Consider the following 18906-nt stretch of genomic DNA (forward strand, 5'->3'; position numbering starts at 1 on the left):
TGAGGAAATTTGTAATGGTCTGTGCATGCATAACAACAATTGAACACAAGCTTGTGCATGAGATTTTAGTATCCTTTGTAGAATAAGAAGGGCTTTGACATAACGGAGCGCATAAGACATATCCTAAGTAAATATTATCATCAGTGTATGTTACATACATCAATGAATGAAACATTTTGCTTGCATTGTGAAAGCATGTGCTCCTTTCGAAGAAACATTTGAAAAGTACCGTGAACATTGCGTTCCTAAAAACAGGCAAACAAGTTTTCTTGAACCTCGATAATTGGGTTAATACAGGAGTATAACCCATCTATTTAAGCACCTTCAACATATTTGCAGTTGAAATATTGTAGTATGTTTGAATCGAGTATTATGAACAAAATCAAGAGCAAAAAGCGTCAAGAACAAATATGTAAATAAATTTTGTTTGGCTCGTAGATTTTGTCTGAACAAGTATACAAGTACACGAGAGAGTAAAGAAAAAAATACCCAAAAATCTTCTCTCGACTCCTATACTTACCCTATTCATAGGGTGATACAGACACATACAAAAAATACATAAAGACTAGACTTTAAGCTTCGACATCTATAATTGCATTACATAATACATACATATTGGAATGCTTGACCTCGACATTGACACTACCCAGACCTAAAAGTACTTCGACACCTCACTATATATTTTAACCCTTACAATCTCCCCCTTAGTGAGAAGTGTCGAACTTAAGTCATCATCTTTGTGGTCTGGTGAAGTACCCGACGAATCTCCATATACCAAACAATTGTCTTTCGAACTTCAGCCTTATCTTCTGCAACATTCTGTTTGCAAATGCTGAGACGAACTAGAAAACTTGTATATTGAGAGTTCATGTACCTCTCCACATCACAGACTTGGAACAAAAATTTGGTCATCTTTCCATTCTTTTTCTTACCCATAAAAACAACTCCCAAGAGTTTCTGAACAATCTCCCCGTCAACATAATCTTTGAGATTAATATTCCCTTTCAACATTGACTGAGTAACCTTCGAAGTCGTATTCACTGCCTTTGCTAACTCGATATCAGTCACTGCCAAGCAATCATAGTACTTATCTATGAATAATTTGATATGAGCAAACACTATCAAGAAATCATCCTTGTTTGCTTGAAGCTTCAACACATCAACAATGCTTAGAATCTTTGTCACATTGATAAGGTCATTCAATTTCATCAGAGGGAAGGCTGCAATCGAGAAGTCACATACTACATTATTCGCTCTGACCAAAAAATAGCGAAAATTCTGCAGTAAACCTTTGAACAAACTTTCTCTTGAAATGTTCATCACTTCAACAATATCAACTGAAGACGAAACTTCCTCTTCTTTCTTCCCAAAGAGTGCATGAAATCTCATTGTCAGTCTCTTATACTCTTCTTGATATTCGAACTGATCGGCCAACTTATATTGTGTAGAAATAAACAGCATATGATTTCTTGGAAAATCCAGCTGATTATAGTCAGAGTTTTCAATCTCATAACTCTTCTTTGGAAACTTTCCAAAATCATGCTTCTTCCCAGACGAAATGACTTGTTCGATTTTTTCACAACACCCGTGTTTCATAGGATCACCTTTGTTCAAACCTGGTGGATCATTTTCTCGTTGCCTCATAACGTTGTTAATCTGTCGTTGCCTTTCAATTTCCATCTATATCTTATTCTTCTTCTCTTCTTTAGTGAGAGTGACTTCGATACCTTTCCCTTTCTCTCCTTTATCATCTTTTGAAGGAGGTTTTCGAACCTGACCCTGACCCTCCAGTACTTTCTCCAATAACAATGCCTTCGTTACCGGTCTTGATGTTGTAGTTGTAAAAGTGGTTGTTAGAGAAACAGGAAGAGATGTAGGAATTTGAGTCGACATCATCTTCCCTACCACATCTCCTTTATCAGTATCTTTCCAAGGGCCAACACCTTTTTTTCCCCTTGCACCACATGTTTCATAGGTGGGGCATTTGTTGGCGATAAAAGTGCCAACTTTTGAATAGGATCAAGATCTGCCTTGATGTTGGATTCGATAGAAGAAATCATTATCGAGATAGATTCCTGAGAGACAGAAGATTGTTGAGAAAGATCAGTCTTCGAAAGAGATTATTTTAAGCTTCCCAAAAACTCCTCCAACTTTTTAAACACTTTATAATCTTGTTCTATTTTTGCATCAAGCTTAGTTAAGTACGAAATGTTATACTCCACAAGTTTCGTTATTGCATTAGCAATAACATTAACCTTGCCATGAAGAATGGAGTAATTTTTCTTTATCTTTTCCACTTCCTTCATCATCTCAGACTTAAGCTCTGCCACCTTGAGGTTTATAGCTTCCTCTACCTTCTTGGCTTGCTCACCAAAAAGTTCATGACATTCTTTTGCAACATCACAATGTTTTGTAGCCTCATATTCAAAATTGCGAGCATGATGCTTTAAACATTCATCATGTTTTTGCTCAATCTGTTCGATAGAAAGCTTAAGGCGATTCTCCTGAGACTTCAACATAATATCCACTTCAACCCCAGAAATAGAGTTTCGACCTCATGTATCAGCTTGAATTTGTAACAACGAATTCAGATTGTGATTGAGAATCTTAAACTGTTTTCCTGACATTAGCATGTTATTAGGAATGTTATCTTCTTCAGGATCGAACTGAATTTACGCAAAAGATACCATGATCGCATCATCATCAGGTTTATCTTCTTGAACTGTATTTACTCCCTTAGTGGATTGCGAAGAGAAAAGGGTTGTGATTAGTTGATGCATGATGTTATAGAACGTTGGTGAAATAGTAGAAGCAAGAAGTGAAGATGGTATTGGTGAAGTGATTGGTGGTAAATAAGTGGAAGTATCAATGAGTGTGGTTTTGATGGTAGAAGATATAATAAGTGAGGTATGAACAATAGAGGTTTCAGTAGAAGATGTACCAAGGGCTTCGTTATGCATCATCCCTTCACCCATAGTGACATTTGTGTCCATATCATATATGTTTACATAGATGCCTGAGGTTCGAACCTCCTGCATAACGGATTCAGTTCTCGAAACCTCGGGTGGTAAGAAAATTGTTTTCGCAGGGATGGTAGAAGATTGAGATTCACTCAAATTGGTGGTATAGATATGTGTACATTGCCACAAAGACTTCCAATCTCCTCGAAAATCGACTTAACTGGAGAGTCCCTTCGAGGTGTCTAAAAGCCAAATCCAATATCATGACGAATATGTGACCTTTCGCTTCCACTGTCAAGATCAGTTTCAACTACAACTTCGTCAAGTGGGTCTTCTAATTGTTTCTTCTCCTTCTTGATCGTGTTGACCACTTCATGAGCTTTGCGTTTCTTTGAGGCAGGTGATACTAGAATAGGAACATCACGAATATGTACACCCCTTCTGTTAAGTTGGGGTTTTCATATTTACTTTATCCGCTTCGATATAGATCCCCATTTAGGTGAAGAAAGAGGCTCAACATGAACTTCTTTAATGATTGGTGGTTCAGGAGAATGAGGAGGTCGATGAGCAGGCTTCTTTGTTCTTTTGAGAACACATGTCTTCGATGGAACAACCTCTGTAGGAATTTCTTTTTCAACACTCTCTTGAACAGATTTTGTAACCTCCTTCTCTACTTGCACATGAATGAATTTTGGTTGTTCAGTCTTCTACGATTTCTTAGAAGCTTTAGTAGCCTTCAATGTGCCTTCAACCCCCCTTGGCAATAAAACCCCAACTTGAACATTTGGGTTAATAGTTGTCAAATATTGAACAAGAATCAGATTGGCAGGATCAACTCTCCGTAACATTGAATCAGGAATTCGATCCATACTCGGAAAGATAGATGGATCATCAGTAACAACTTTTCGAGTCTGATACGTCGAAAACATCGCCTTTTCAGCCTCCGACGGAACCATAATCCCCTCTTTCTCATATACATCCTTTATATCAAGCTCCAGTACCTCGCACAAGATACACCATTCATGACATTGGTGTGAGAAATTCCTGTACCAAATTCTTCCCATATCTAAGTGACATAATCAACATTAAGATCATAGTAAAGACCTACATTTATTGCATACACCTCCAACTTCGCTTTATCAAGCCTTGTACTACGACCAGTCAAGCATCGTAGAAAAATATCAAATAAGAAATTCCACACACAGGGCAAAGCAGACTTCTGAAACTGACTGATTCCAATGAGAGGTGGTTGATGACCCATCTCATTAAACACGTAAACAATCTGTTCATCCGTTACTTCATAGAACATACTTGTATAAGGAAGTTTCATTAAACACGTAAACAATCTGTTCATCCGTTACTTTCGTCGTTTTTTTAAACACCACCATTGATCCCGCCAGTGATAACCAGCTTATAGGAACAGAGAATGAAGACGACATAATATTAAAAAGAACGGTTTGATTTAGGGCAACAATCAACAACTCCAATTGTTTAGGATATTGCATAACATCTGGTTTGACACGAAAATTTTAAGTTTGAATCTTCATCAATGGCTGAGAAGTTTCTTCTTAATTGGTGGTGCTAGATGGATCAGCATTACCAGTTGGTGCCGCCAAGGTTAGGGTTTGGAAGAATTTTGTGGAAAAACGATTATCTTGAAAGAAGTTTGGGTAAAAATTGACCAGAGAGCATAAAGTCTTCAATTTACGCCACCAAAATCCTTTTATAATTAACGTATAATTTGAATTTGAACTACTAACCAAAAATATCCTGCTACGTGTTGCCTTGTTTATTGGGTCGGTTTCCGGAAAAGTCGCCACGTTAGAAAAAGTGATGATCATAATTTCCTAAAAACCCGTGAAAGACTGAACCGTCACATCCGTTGAACGTTTCATTGATCCCATTAAGATTAGAACTATCACTTGTTTCGAACTGTCACCATAAAGTTTCGTCATCAAGAGAACATCTGGCCTTCGTTATGAGGTAAGGCTCATTCACTTTTGGAATAGAAAAGTGAAATCATATGCCAGACTTTGCGAAATCAAGGTTTAAGTTGGTATTACCCAAAACCTCGAGGATTCCAGTGCAAATGTGTGTAAAAAAATTAGCGGGAATCAAATAAAAAAAGTGTGCGTATAGTGAAGTCAAATAATATTTGATGTAAAAGCAGTGGGATCCTGGGAAAATATCACTTCATTCGACATCAAGAGAGATGATGAACTGCTTGTGTGGTTTCCCGTGAAGTACAATCGAATACTCCTCAATGAGTGTCGAAGGGCCTCTTTTTGCATAGGTTTTGAAGGCAGGCTCAATTTTGTTCAATACCACAACGTAACATAATTGTGATTTGATTGAACAAAATTACTTGTATGAGCAGTGTAGTAGAACAAGTGTGAGGTTGGATAACTTATTGAAGTGATAAGAGTTAGAAAAGATATTCATATGAAAATCATATTCAAAAACAAAAATTTGGATCTTGTTGGGCAAAAATGTCTTGGTTAAAGAACATTTTGTGAAGACCACTCATCACGAAAGGATTTGAAGTTTGAATCTCCATCAATGGCTGAGAAGTTGCTTCTTCATTGGTGGTGTTGGATGGATCAACATTACCAGTTGGTGCCGTCATGGTTAGGGTTTGCAAGAATTTTGTGGAAAAACTATTATCTTGAAAGAAGTTTGGGGAAAAATTAACCAGAGAGTATAAAGTCTTCAATTTACACCACCAAAATCCTTTTATAATTGACGTATAATTTGAATTTGAACCGCTAACCAATCATATCCTGCTACATGTTTCCTTGTTTATTGGGTTGGTTTCCGAAAAAGTCGTCATGTCAGAAAAAGTGATGATCACAATTTCCTAAAAACCTGTGAACGACTGAACCGTCACATCCACTGAACGTTTCATTGATCTCATTGAGATAAGAACTGTCACTTGTTTCGAACTGTCACCATAAAGTTTTTTCATCAAGAGAACATCTGGCCTTCGTTATGAGGTAAGGCTCATTCACTTTTAGGATTGAAAAGTGAAATCATATGCCAGACTTTTCGAAATCTTGGTTTGAGTTGGTATTGCCCAAAACCTCGAGGATTCTAGTGAAAATATGTGCCAAATAAATTAGCGGGAATCAAATAAAAAAGTGTGTGTATAGTGACGTCAAATAATATTTGATGTAAAATCAGTTGGATCCTGGGAAAAGATCACTTCATTCGACATCAAGAGAGATGATGAACTGCTTGTGTGGTTTCCCGTGAAGTACAATCGAATACTCCTCAATGAGTATCGAAGGGCCTCTTTTTGCATAGGTTTTGAAGGTAGGCTCATTTTTGTTCAATACCACAACTTAACATAAGTGTGAATTGATTGAACAAAATTAATTGTATGAGCAGTGTAGTCAAGAACAAGTGTGAGGTTGGATAACATATTGAAGTGACAAGATTTTGAAAAGATATTCATATGAAAATCATATTCAAAAATAAAATCTGGATCCCGTTGGGAAAAATGTCTTGGTTAAAGAACATTTTGTGAAGACCACTCATCACGAAAGGAATATGATTTTGAATATCGAAATATGGTACAGAAACAAATGTTTCGTTATAAACTTGAACACGATGTTCACCATCAATTCCTTAAAAGTGGGGATTGTTGGGTTTCACCATCATCATGGAAAAATGAATCAGGATCATAAACACAGATTTGTGTAATATCTACATTCTGGTTGGTTTCTACCAGAGATGCCGAGGATATGCAGTGATGTGTGATATCGTGAAATTTTTTTTTGGTGAAAAAGATTCGTTAAGAAAATACATTGTACCTCTACTCATGATATGGACTTTGCAGAAATCTCTTAACTCAAAAATGAGAAGAGAAAGGTAGCTCTTCGACTAATGTGAATATAGCTTGTTTCGGAAGGAACACTCGTAATGAGAGATCCATTAAGGCTTCGAAACACATAGAGTCCTTGAGGCTTAAGGTCAACATACAACAACATGCTTCTAGGGACACCTAACTAGTGCAATTAGCTCGATAGCATACTTGTCCCTCATTTGAATGTATTCCATTTAGCATTCACCACCATAGTATGTTGATATAGAGAGTCACAAAAATGTTAAACACACAAAACAAAATAAAAAAAATCTTTTTGAATTTTTGTTTTTAAAAATTAAAGACAAAAATAAGAAAATCTTTTTGGAAATTTTGTTTTTGAAAATTAAAGGCAAAAATAAGAAAATCTTTTTGGAATTTTTGTTTTATAATAATGAAAAAAATAAAGCAATAAAGTGTTACCCAATACTTTCGATATAAGAAGTAGCAACATCCAGAGGAAGTGTACATCGAACAACATTTCTTTCCAGATATTGAAGGTTGATCTGAACCATTCAAAGGAATTCCGAAATCGAAGGTAGTGGAACGCTGAATGGTGAACAGTAACTTCTGAACACTTCAGCGGTACTTCAACATCTGTTGATTCATGATGATGATGAACCAGGAACTGAGCTTGCATCTATCATTCCTAAACCATTTAAGATTATTAGAAATGATTTCTCATGCAATGGTTTTGTGAAAATATCTAGAAGTTGATCCGTCATTTTGACAAAATGAACCTCGATATTACCATCTTCGACATGATCCTTGATAAAATGATAGCGAAGAGCTATGTGCTTTGTTTTTTAATGTTGAACTGGATTATGACAGATGTATATGACACTTTGTGAATCACAATATAAAGGGATCTTATTCATATTGATTGCATAATCATGAAGTTGGCTTTGTATCCAGATGACTTGAGAAGTGCAAGCTACTGTAGCAACATACTCAGCTTCTGTTGTGGAAATAAAAACACATGTTTGTTTCTTCGATTTCCAGCTTACAAGCTTCCCGTCTAAAATTTGACATCCACCAGTTGTTCTTTTTCTGTCAAGTTGACACCCACCAAGGTCTGTATCAGAAAATGCTTGTATGAAAAATCCAGTCTTCGAAGGGTACCATAATCCCAACGAAATCGTTCCTTTAAGATATCGAAATATGTTATTCACTGCTGTTATATGGGATTCTCTGGGATTCAACAGATACCTGTCACAATTGCAAACATCGAACATGCTATCAGGCCTACTATCATGCTTTTGTACAAAGTAAGATCGAGAGCAAGCTTATGCAAAGAAGGACCTAACTGTGTGTCGACTGCCATTGGTACTTTCAACATTGAACTATTTGTCATGCCAAATTTCTCAAGTAATTTACGAGAATACTTCTCTTGATTTATGAAAATACCTTCCCTGCTCTGACAAATATTAATTCCTAGAAAATTATTTATATTACCCATCATGCTCATTTCGAACTCGCTTTTCATCATATTTTCAAATTCTCTAGACAACGAAAGGTCAGTTGAAGCAAAAATAATATCATCTACATAAATTTGAACTAGCATCAGATGATCCCCTACTTTCTTTCGAAATAGAGTAGGATCAACTGATCCTTGTTCAAATTTAATGAGTTTCAAGAAATTGGTAAGAGTAGCATACCAGGCTCAACATTAAAAACCTTTATCAAGTATATAACAATGATCAGGAAATTTGAATAAGATCCCTTTATATTGTGATTCACAAAGTGTCATATACATGATCAGGAAATTTGTCATTTACAAAACCTGGTGGTTGTTCAACATAAATAGTTTCCTCTAAGACTCCATTGGGAAAAGCGCACTTGACATCCATTTGGTACACATCAAATTCTTTATGGGTTGCATATGCAATAAATATTCGATCATCCTCGAGTCTTGCGACTGGGGAAAAGGTTTCATAATAGTCAATACCTTCTTGTTGCGAATATCCTTTAACAACCAATTGAGATTTGTTTCGAACAACATTGCCTTCTTTATCATTTTTATTTTTAAAAATCCATTTTAATCCAATGACCGAAACATCATCTAGTTTTGGAACTACTCTCCAAACCTTATTTCGTTCAAATTCAGCAAGTTTAGATTGCATTGCAACAATCCAATCAGGATCTTCCAATGCAACCTTAATTGTTTTTGGTTCCATTTTTGAAATGAACACATTAAACATATAGAATTACTGGTGAACATTCAATATCTCGTTCTTAGCTAGAATTTGTGTACGCGTCATAACTCTAGCTTGAGGATCACCAAGAACCTGTTCTTTTGGATGGTTACGTGTCCATCTGTCCACTAGTGGATATGTACGATCAAAATCCAAAGGTGCATCTTCGAATATTTCATCCATTTCAGAACCGTCACCTGTATTCGATACATTATCAGAAACATTATGAAAATTATCAGTTTGATCTGTAAAAACATTATGTATTGATCCTTTTAGCTCCCCCTTGAATAATGGATTTCGATTGTGATGCTCCCCTTCGACATCAGCATTGTTCTGGTCATGCTCCCCCTCGAATTAACGTGCATTTCTATCATGCTACCCCTCAACATGTGAATTATGAATATGATCATGTGATATCGAAATCAAGTGCTCCCCTCCACTTGATCACCATGCAAAAAAGGTAGACATTCGACATGCACTTGTGAAGTTGAGGTCGATAGAGAATCATTTTCTTCCCTAGTCACCGTCGAATCATCAAAATGCTTCGCTGCTTCAGGAATCCGATTATCATCAGCATGATCTTCAGCATCTATTGCTCTGTCTGGAACACTAAAAATTAAATCATAATCAATATCGAAAGAATTCACAATTACTGACTTATCATTCGTTTCAAAAAGGATTCGCTTTTGTGCAAAAGTATGTTCTACAGGTTTGACATGATAGTCATCGAAAGTATGATTGAATGTTTCCTCAATCTTTCTTGTTCTCTTATTCAACACCCGATATGCAACAGAATTGTGCGAGTATCCCAAGAATATTCCTTCATCAGCCTTTGAATGAAATTTCAAAAGATTATCTTTGAGATTCATGATAAAGCACCTACAACCAAAAACATCGAAAAATTTAACATTAGGCTTTCGATGGTTGATAATTTCATAAGGGGATGTTAAAACGACGATTAATGAATGAACGATTTTGACTGAATCACGCTGTCAAGACTGCTTCTGCCCAAAGATATTGAGGTGAATTCGCATATGTCAAGATTGTTCTTGCGGCTTCGCATAGAGATCTATTCCTCCGTTCGACAACACCATTTTTTTGCGGTGTGTAAGGAGATGAACAATTATGCAAAATCCCTAATTCAACCAAGAATGAATCAAGAATCAGATTCTTGAATTCTGAACCATTATCGCTTTTTATTCTTCTAACTTTCTTCCTTAGACTTAATTAGCAGTTTGAGACTTCTGACGAAGAAAGAACACCCAGTTAAATCTTGAAAAGTCATCAACAATGACCATACTTCTTCTTATTGAGAGTTTTAACAGTCGAAGGTCCACAAAGTTCAATGTGAAGAAGTTCCAAAGGCTCGATGATCTTTGAGTCGATGATGATGGGATGAACTTGACGATGCTCCTTTCCCTGTTCAGATGCTACACATAACGAATCGTTATCAAATTTTAAAATAGGTAAGCCACGAACCAGATCAAGTGTGACCAGTTTGTTAAGATTCTTGAAATTCAAATGGGAGAGTCGACGATGCCACAATCAGCTGAGATCTGATGAGGCTTTCAAAAGTTAGTAGTCAGAGGGAACACCAACAATGGGCTTCATGTCGAGTGTGAACATGTCACCTTTCCTTTTTTGATTTAAGCAAAACTTCCTTCGTTTCTTTGTTAGAGATGACACTTCCTTCTTCATCGAAGACTACTTAATTGCCAGTCCCCACGACAAGTTGCGAAACACTTAACAAGTTGTGTTGTAAGCCTTCGACATAAGCCAATTTATTTAAATTTAACATCTCATTCGTTACTTTGCCATAACCTTTCACTTTGAATTTTTGGTTATTTCCAAACTTCAGAACTCCAGCATTATCCAAACTTCTATAGACTCGCATATTCTCCTTTCGACCTGTCATGTGACGAGAGCAACCATTATCAATATACCAATGTTCAACGTATTGTGCGTCACACAGTACCTACGATCAATTAAAAGAATTTAGGTGTGACAACTGTCAAATTCAGGTCATTATCGGACTCATGCATCTTTTCATAAACCATATATGCATATGATGTCATGGCCTAGTATTAGAAATTGGGTCACAATCTTGTAGAAACTTGAATCGAACTAAAATCTAGGACTAATATATTTGACTCTTACGATTCTAGTAAGTTGTCTAGCTACTGTAGGAAATGCCAATACTCGAATTAGAATCAACTCCAAGCATTTGTTACAATTGAAAAAGGTTATAAAACCCTAAAAATAAATTAAAATCTTCTAATTTCACTTCCATATGTTGTTAAATATCTAACAAAATCACAAAACCCTAAAAAGCCCTAAAAACTAAAGTTATAAACTTTCACCTCAAAAATTCTATAAAAATAAATATGAACCTTACAATATCAATTTTAAACAATTAAAATTAGGAAAATATAACCAAGGAAATAAATTTTAGGTCATTATCAATTACCCTTAATTTATAAGCCAAAAATCAAAGTTTTATGAATAAAAACTAGATTAAAGTGCACATTTTATAAAAAAAATTATATTTTTATAAAGAAATTTAATTTTATAAAAACGGAAGAGAGGGAAACCCTCTTTCTACCCTCCTAGTTTCGGCCTCCACCTCCCAAGAATGCTTCTTCCCTAAAAATTTCAATCATTCTCTCTTCTCCTACACTCCATCTTCCTCTTTCACTCTCTCTCACACTCCAACATTTCAAAGACACCTTTTCTCTCTAAACTCACAAAATTCTTCAGCCAAGAACACTTCTCTAGCACAAAATCTTCATCCTCAAGTGTTGTTCTTAGAGGTAATCACGAAAATCATTCATTCTCCTTCACCTTTCTTTCAAGTTTTACAAGTTTTCTTACACTTTCTTCTTCTCCTACACCATTCTTTATGAAAATTCATGTGCATAACCATGAATGTCGAGTTTAATGATAATGGTAGTATAATTCACCGAAGAACAACATGCATGTTGTTTGATGGTGAAATCCAAGGACCTAAACCTATGTCAAACCCTAAAATACGGATTTTTACTAGTTTTAAATGTTCATCCACCACATGCATCCAAATTTTTCTTTAAAACCATCACTATGAACAAAATATGTCCATGCATGGTCTTCAAACTGTGATGCCTGTGATGAACAACAATCTTAAAGGCTTGATGATCAATATACATTGTTAATAGTGCACGTAAATGATTTTATTCATAAAAAAGCTAAATCTCCTTTCCTGTTCAAAACAAAATTTTCTCAGAACCCCAGTAATAAAATTAGATGATCTAGATAATCCCATTTTTTTCATTTCTTTGATTAATTGTAATTGCTACAAGGAAACAAGGTCATAAATCATATAAAATACTTTCTGAGGTCCATATATCCTAGAGAAATTCGTGGATGACCCCAAACGTAGATAACTTCCCCTTATTAAGTTCCATCGATTTTTATTACCGTTTGGTATGATTTTTAATTTTCTTTTTGTTTACTTCTAATAAATCATAAAACCACGTTAGGGAATGTGAAAGGATCATCTATGATTTTTTGCAGCTCCTACACCATGTGGATAACTCAGAAAAATATTTTGGAAAAATTTCATAATGTATATCTATATTTCCATGAGTTTTGTGTATATAATGGACTAAAATCGGGAAAAATAGTTTTATAGACCCAAAATACATGAACATTATCCAGGACATTTATATTACATTAGGATGGCACATAAAAAGTAGGATGGTTTTTCTTTTCTATATGCTATATTTTTTCTATTTTCCTAAGATTAAATACTCATAAATCCAAAAATCAGACTTCAATATATGAAATATCACCTTTAGTATTTTTTTTTCCAACGTATGTACACTGTATATGAATTTTGAAAAAAACGTTGGATTTTTCCTTAAGTTTTTAATAGTTATTCACGAATTAATGCTTATTTAAGTGAATAAAACAAAGAAAAATATATAAACTATTTGGAAACCAACTTGTATATTTCTCCCAGCTTTGAAATGTTTAGTAACACTAGAACAAAAAGTTTGGGGAATTGTTGAAACTGTTTTCTATTTATCATCATTTTGTTAGAATAAAAACACAAAAATCAGAAAAATCAGGTTAAACTATTTGAAAATCAGTGTTTATATTTTTCCCACATTAGATATGCTGCATAACAGTGGTGCAAAAATTTTGGGGAATTTTCTTACCTGATTAATATTTTTCATGAATTTGTATCGATTTAGAGAATTAAATATAGGAAAAATAGCTAAACGTATAAAAAATTCAAGGAAAATTTTATGGAAGCCCTTGACTGTAATTGGAATGAAAGTATAAGGTTTGAATATTTTTGGAAACTTTTTGATAATATTTTTGGATTTTAAGAGTTTAAAACACCTTTAAATGTGTTGAAATACCCCCAATTAATATTACAAAAATCTGGAAAACAACACCGAAAATTGTCTTAACCACATCAGTTATGAATTTCACCATCTAAGAGAACTTGTTACCAAATAATTAAAAACCAATACTTAGAACAAAATTTGGCATTTCTCTATATGTCGAATTTAGTATATTAGCGTTAGATTTCGACATAGAAACTCACAAACGTGTGTTTGATGTCATGGGATCCTGGTAGTAAGGCGTTGCTGTATTCCGAGGCACCACTTGTACCAACTTCAAACGTTGTGAGTTTTCACGCCTCCCCTATTGTGACAACTGTCAATTCAGGTCATTCTCGGAGTCATGCATCTTTATAATAACCATTCATGCACATCATGCCATGGCCTAGTAGTATAAATTAGGTCAAAATCTTGCATAAACTAGGATCCATCTAAGACCTAGGACTAATATACTTGACACTTACGATTCTAGTAAGTTGCTTAACTACAACAGGAGATGCCAATGCTATAATTTGAATGAAACTTTCAAGCTTTGTTATAATTGAAAAAGGGTATAAAACCCTAAAAATAAATTAAAATATTCTAATTATACTTCATTATGATGATGAACATCAAACAATATTCCAAAAACCCTAAAGAGCCCAAAATCCAAATTTATAAATCTTAAAGCTTAAAAACTTTATAAAATTTGGCTATAAACTTCCAAATATCAAATTTTATTAATTAAATTATGGATTATACCAATGAAATAGAAATATAAATTATCATGCATTAATCATAATTAATTAGTTAAAAACAAGATTTTTAAATAAATCAAATTGCTTAAAAAATCACTTTTATAAAAATTAGGGTTTTTATAAAAATTAAGGAGGGATTTTTATAAAATTTGAATGAAGGAGAGAGAAGGCCTTAATCCACTCAAAAATCTGGCCATTCTCCCCTCCCCATGCCCTCTCTCTTCCCAAAACTCAATCATTAAGCTTAAACCTTCACACTACCTCTTCTCTCTTCACTCTCTCACACTCCACCCTCCTAACACACAAACTCTCTTCCTCTCTCTCTCTAACTCACGAAATTTCTCTCATTCCTCTGCCAAATTTCGAGATTTTGAAGACTTTGAAGTGTTCTTACTTCCCTCAAGATCAAAACCAAGGTAAACAACAACATCTTCTTCCATAATTTCATGATTCTACTTCCTCTTCTTCTTAGTTTTCTCTTCTTTTCGGATTCTATGCCTTTCCATGGCTAGAAATCTTTATTTTTCCCTTGTGGTTTGTAGATTCTCACCATAACACAATGCATGTGTTTGAAATGGTGAAAATCCGGGATCAAACCCATGCAAGGAGTGAAAATGATGCACATATGTTCATGTGACTTCAAAAACAAGTATTACATCTTCTTCTCCATTTCTTTTGTGTTCTTGCATGATCAAAAGCATTTAAACCATTTCTAGTACATCTTGGATGCTCATTCACTCCATGCATGTGCTAGAAATCGGACCTTATCAAAGGCATGCATGATGTTCTTGTCAAAATGTCCTAAGGATGCACTCAAAGCAAACATGCAATCTGCCAGATTACTTTATTCAGCTTTGAACGACCATATCTCGGTCATTTGTTAACCAAATCATGATATTCTTTTTGTATTGGATAACTCCATGAGTTAACTTTCAAACCCAACTGGTCTCACTGTAAAATATTAAATATCCGATTTTTGGCAATTTTTACAAAATGGTTGCGCAAATAGCTCTTTTTCTATGATCACCATTTTTGCCTTGCATGATCAATGGCCTTAAACCCAACCATAAATCTGGGGAAAAATACTTTAGAAACTTAACATATCCAGTGAATGATGGTTGAAATTTCGTGGCTTAAAACCCCACAGAATGTGCTTCACAAATTCATGAACTTCAACCACATTTACATCTCATGCACCATTGCATGCAACATTTCTTATCTTGTTTGGGTTCAATACCCCTATTTCCCTTCTGAATAAATTTCGAACATTTTTCCTTTTGAAAGCCCTCACATGCATGTGATAATCTGTAAAATACCAAAAGCTTTTATTATTTCTTTGATTTATTAAAATTATTGCTAGAAACCAAGGGCATAAATCACATAAAATACTTCCAGAGGTCAATAAATCCGGAACAAATTCATGAATGACCCTTATGATGGATAATGACCCCTCACTAAATTTCATCAATTTTTGTTGCTGTTTGGTATGATTTCCAATTTTTCTTTTTGTTAGGATATAATAAATCACAAAACCACTTTGGAGAGTGTGAAAATTTTATCTAACAATTTTCGCATACCTTACCTGTGATGGATGACTCAGAAAAATAATTTCAACATTTTTCATCATGCCTTGCTATTTTTCCCAATTTTTGGTAATTATAATGGTTTAAAAATAGGAAAAATAGTTCTGATTATCCAAAATTCATGAAAATTTACCAGAACATCATGTTTTACAGTAGGAGGTTACATAAAAATTTTAAGGATTTTTCTCCACTGTAAACTATTTTTCTCTTAATTTCTAAAGTTAATTACATTTAAATACACATAAATACCCAAAACCGGATTATATAATATGAAGACCACTTTTGATATTTTTCTCAGGTTATTTATACTGTAAGTGATGTTACAAAAATTTTTGGTAATTTATTTTAACTGTTTGATATTATTTCTTCAATTAAAGATTATTTAAAGGAATAAAATAAGGAAAAATAGAAATACCCACTGAAAAATATCTTTTATATTTTTTCCAGCCTATTTATGTATAATAACAGTTAAATAAAAAGTTTGGGTAATTTTGGAAACTGTTTTCTATTTATTTCAATTTTTATTGGAATAAATGCTCAAAAATCATAAAATATAATTAAACAGCTTGGAAATCCATTTTTATAATTTTCCCAGCTTAGTATTATGTAATAACAGTTAAATAAAAAGTTTGAGAATTTTTATCCTTTGAATGCTATTTCCGTGAATTTATGTTGTAATAAGGACTTAAAAATTTGGACAATTTATATTCCAATGTTGTAATTAATCGCACGATTTGTAGAATTTCATTATTTCAGAAAAAGTGTAACCAATTAATATAAAATCAAATACTAAAACATAAATTGGCATTTCACTATATGTAGAATTTAGTATATTAGCATTAGATTTCGACATGGAAACTCACTAGTGTGTGTTTGATGTCGTAGGATCCCGGTAGTAAGACGTTGGTGCATTCCGAAGTACCACTTGTACCTACTCGAAACGTTGTGAGTATTCACGCACTCCCCTATTTTCAGTTTTTATGTTTTGGGGTGGAAAAGCATGTCCAAAAACCATTTATTATTCGTTGTATTTTATTTGACTCGTATAAACTTGGTTGCTATATTTTGCATATTGTGAGTATTCACGCACTCCCCTATTTTCGGTTTTTATGTTTTGGGGTGGAAAAACATGTCCCGAAAAACTATTATTTGAATGTTATATTTAAATTGATTTGTATCAAACATGATTGCTATTTTATTGCTATGTCTCTCTATGTATGTCTATGCAACACGGAACATGAGAACTTATCGTACTAAGGCCCTTCCCTTATCTCTAACCATTAAGTCTTTGAGCCAATGGTCATTATGGATAGCGCTATTAGGAATTGACAACTCCTCACTCGCCCTATTGCTGGAGTGCATGATACCATATTCATCTATGGAACGATAATCATAGATCTTGATAGGGCTTCAGTCATAGGTTTGGTTGAGACTCATTGTTTGCTCATACACATACAAACTCGTTACACATTATAGCAATAAACTTGTTATCTATTATGGCAATAAACTCGTTTATAAATTTTAGCAATCAACTTTGTTTCTCATTATAGCAATGAACTTTGTTCTCATTAAAGTAATGTACTTGTATTTATGAAAAGTCTTATACCAAATCTTGATTTTATAAACCTGTGAACTCACCAACTATTTTCATAGTTGACGCTCGTTTTACATGCTTTTTCAGGAAATAATTAGTAAGTGGATATAGAGATTCATCATCATAGAGCATGCTGCATCGTGTGGAAGTTATTTTATGAAGTTATATTTTGAACAATGTCATTTTGGAAAACTTGTACTTTGTTTTGTTTAAGCTATGGGTTGTAAACTTTTAAATATTGCTATGGTGATGTATCTTTATCTTTTGCAATGAAACCTTTCTCGCTGTCATACCTTGCGTTTCCGCTTTAGCGGGGTGTGACACCTATTTTCAGTTTTTAAATGTTTTGGGGTGGAAAAGCATGTCCTAACTATTTATGTTTGTCGTATCTATATTGAATTGTATCAAACTTTATTGCGATATTTTGCTATGTATTTGTATGCAACTTGAAACATAAGGCCTTATCGTCTTAATTCTTATACACTTTACTCCAACCATTAACTCTTTGAGTCAATGTTCATTATGGATAGCGCTATTAGGAATTGACAAAATCTTACTCGCCACATTGCTTGAGTGCCTTTTACCATGTTCATCTATGGAACGATAAGCATAGATCTTGATAGGGCATCAGTCACAGGCTTGGTTGTGAACTCGTTGTTGATTGTTATGCACATACAAAGATTATTACATACATGCAAACTTATTTACACGTTTTAGCAATTAACTTCAATTTTTGGAAACTTTGATACAAAACCTTGATTTAGTAAACCAGTAAACTCACCAACTATTTTCAAAGTTGACGCTCGTTTTACATGCTTTTTTCAGGAAATAATTAGTAAGTGAATATAAAGATTCATCGTCATAGAGCATGCTGCATCGTGTGGAAATTATTTTATAAAGTTAACTTTTGAACAATGTTATTTTGGGAAACTTGTATTTTGTTTTGTTTAAATTATAGGTTGTAAACTTTAAATTACTACTATGGTGATGTATATTTATCTTTTGAAATGAAACCTTTATGGCTATCATATCTTGCTTTTGCGCTTTAGAGGGGTGTGACAAAAATGTTATAAGAGCCAGGTTATAGAGAACATCATTTTTCTTTTAAGAAAACCCAACCTATAACCAAAACCTATAGATTTTTTTTCGAACATGCTACTAATATAATTAGGTCGGGAATCGTATTATTGGACCTCAATTAAACATAGCCTGATCACCTACGTTTAATTAAGGAAATATATATACAAGACTTGAGCTAATTATAATGGGAATATGTTCAACCTAATTTTCGCAAAAAACTTAATTCAAAGAAAAAAAATAAAAAGGTGAATTTTGGTGTGTGTGAGCATTGCATATTATAGGCATTCATTCTTATTTATTTCATACCTCATTAAACTATGTCTCAATCCACTATGTCGACATCGTCATCCTCTCGTGCTACCCCTCGGTCGATGAGTCCGGCTATGTCACGGTGATTCCTAAACGTGAACTCCCCCCCCCCCCCCCGCCTCTGTGGAAGAAGATCCCTCGGATGACACGGGAGACTCGGTGGAGATTAGTAGCGACAACGCCCCGAGTCAGCAACGT

This window comes from Lactuca virosa, chromosome 1 (genome assembly GCF_052849685.1).
Source record: "Lactuca virosa cultivar CGN04683 chromosome 1, Lactuca_virosa_CGN04683_v6, whole genome shotgun sequence".
Classification (NCBI taxonomy): domain Eukaryota; kingdom Viridiplantae; phylum Streptophyta; class Magnoliopsida; order Asterales; family Asteraceae; genus Lactuca; species Lactuca virosa.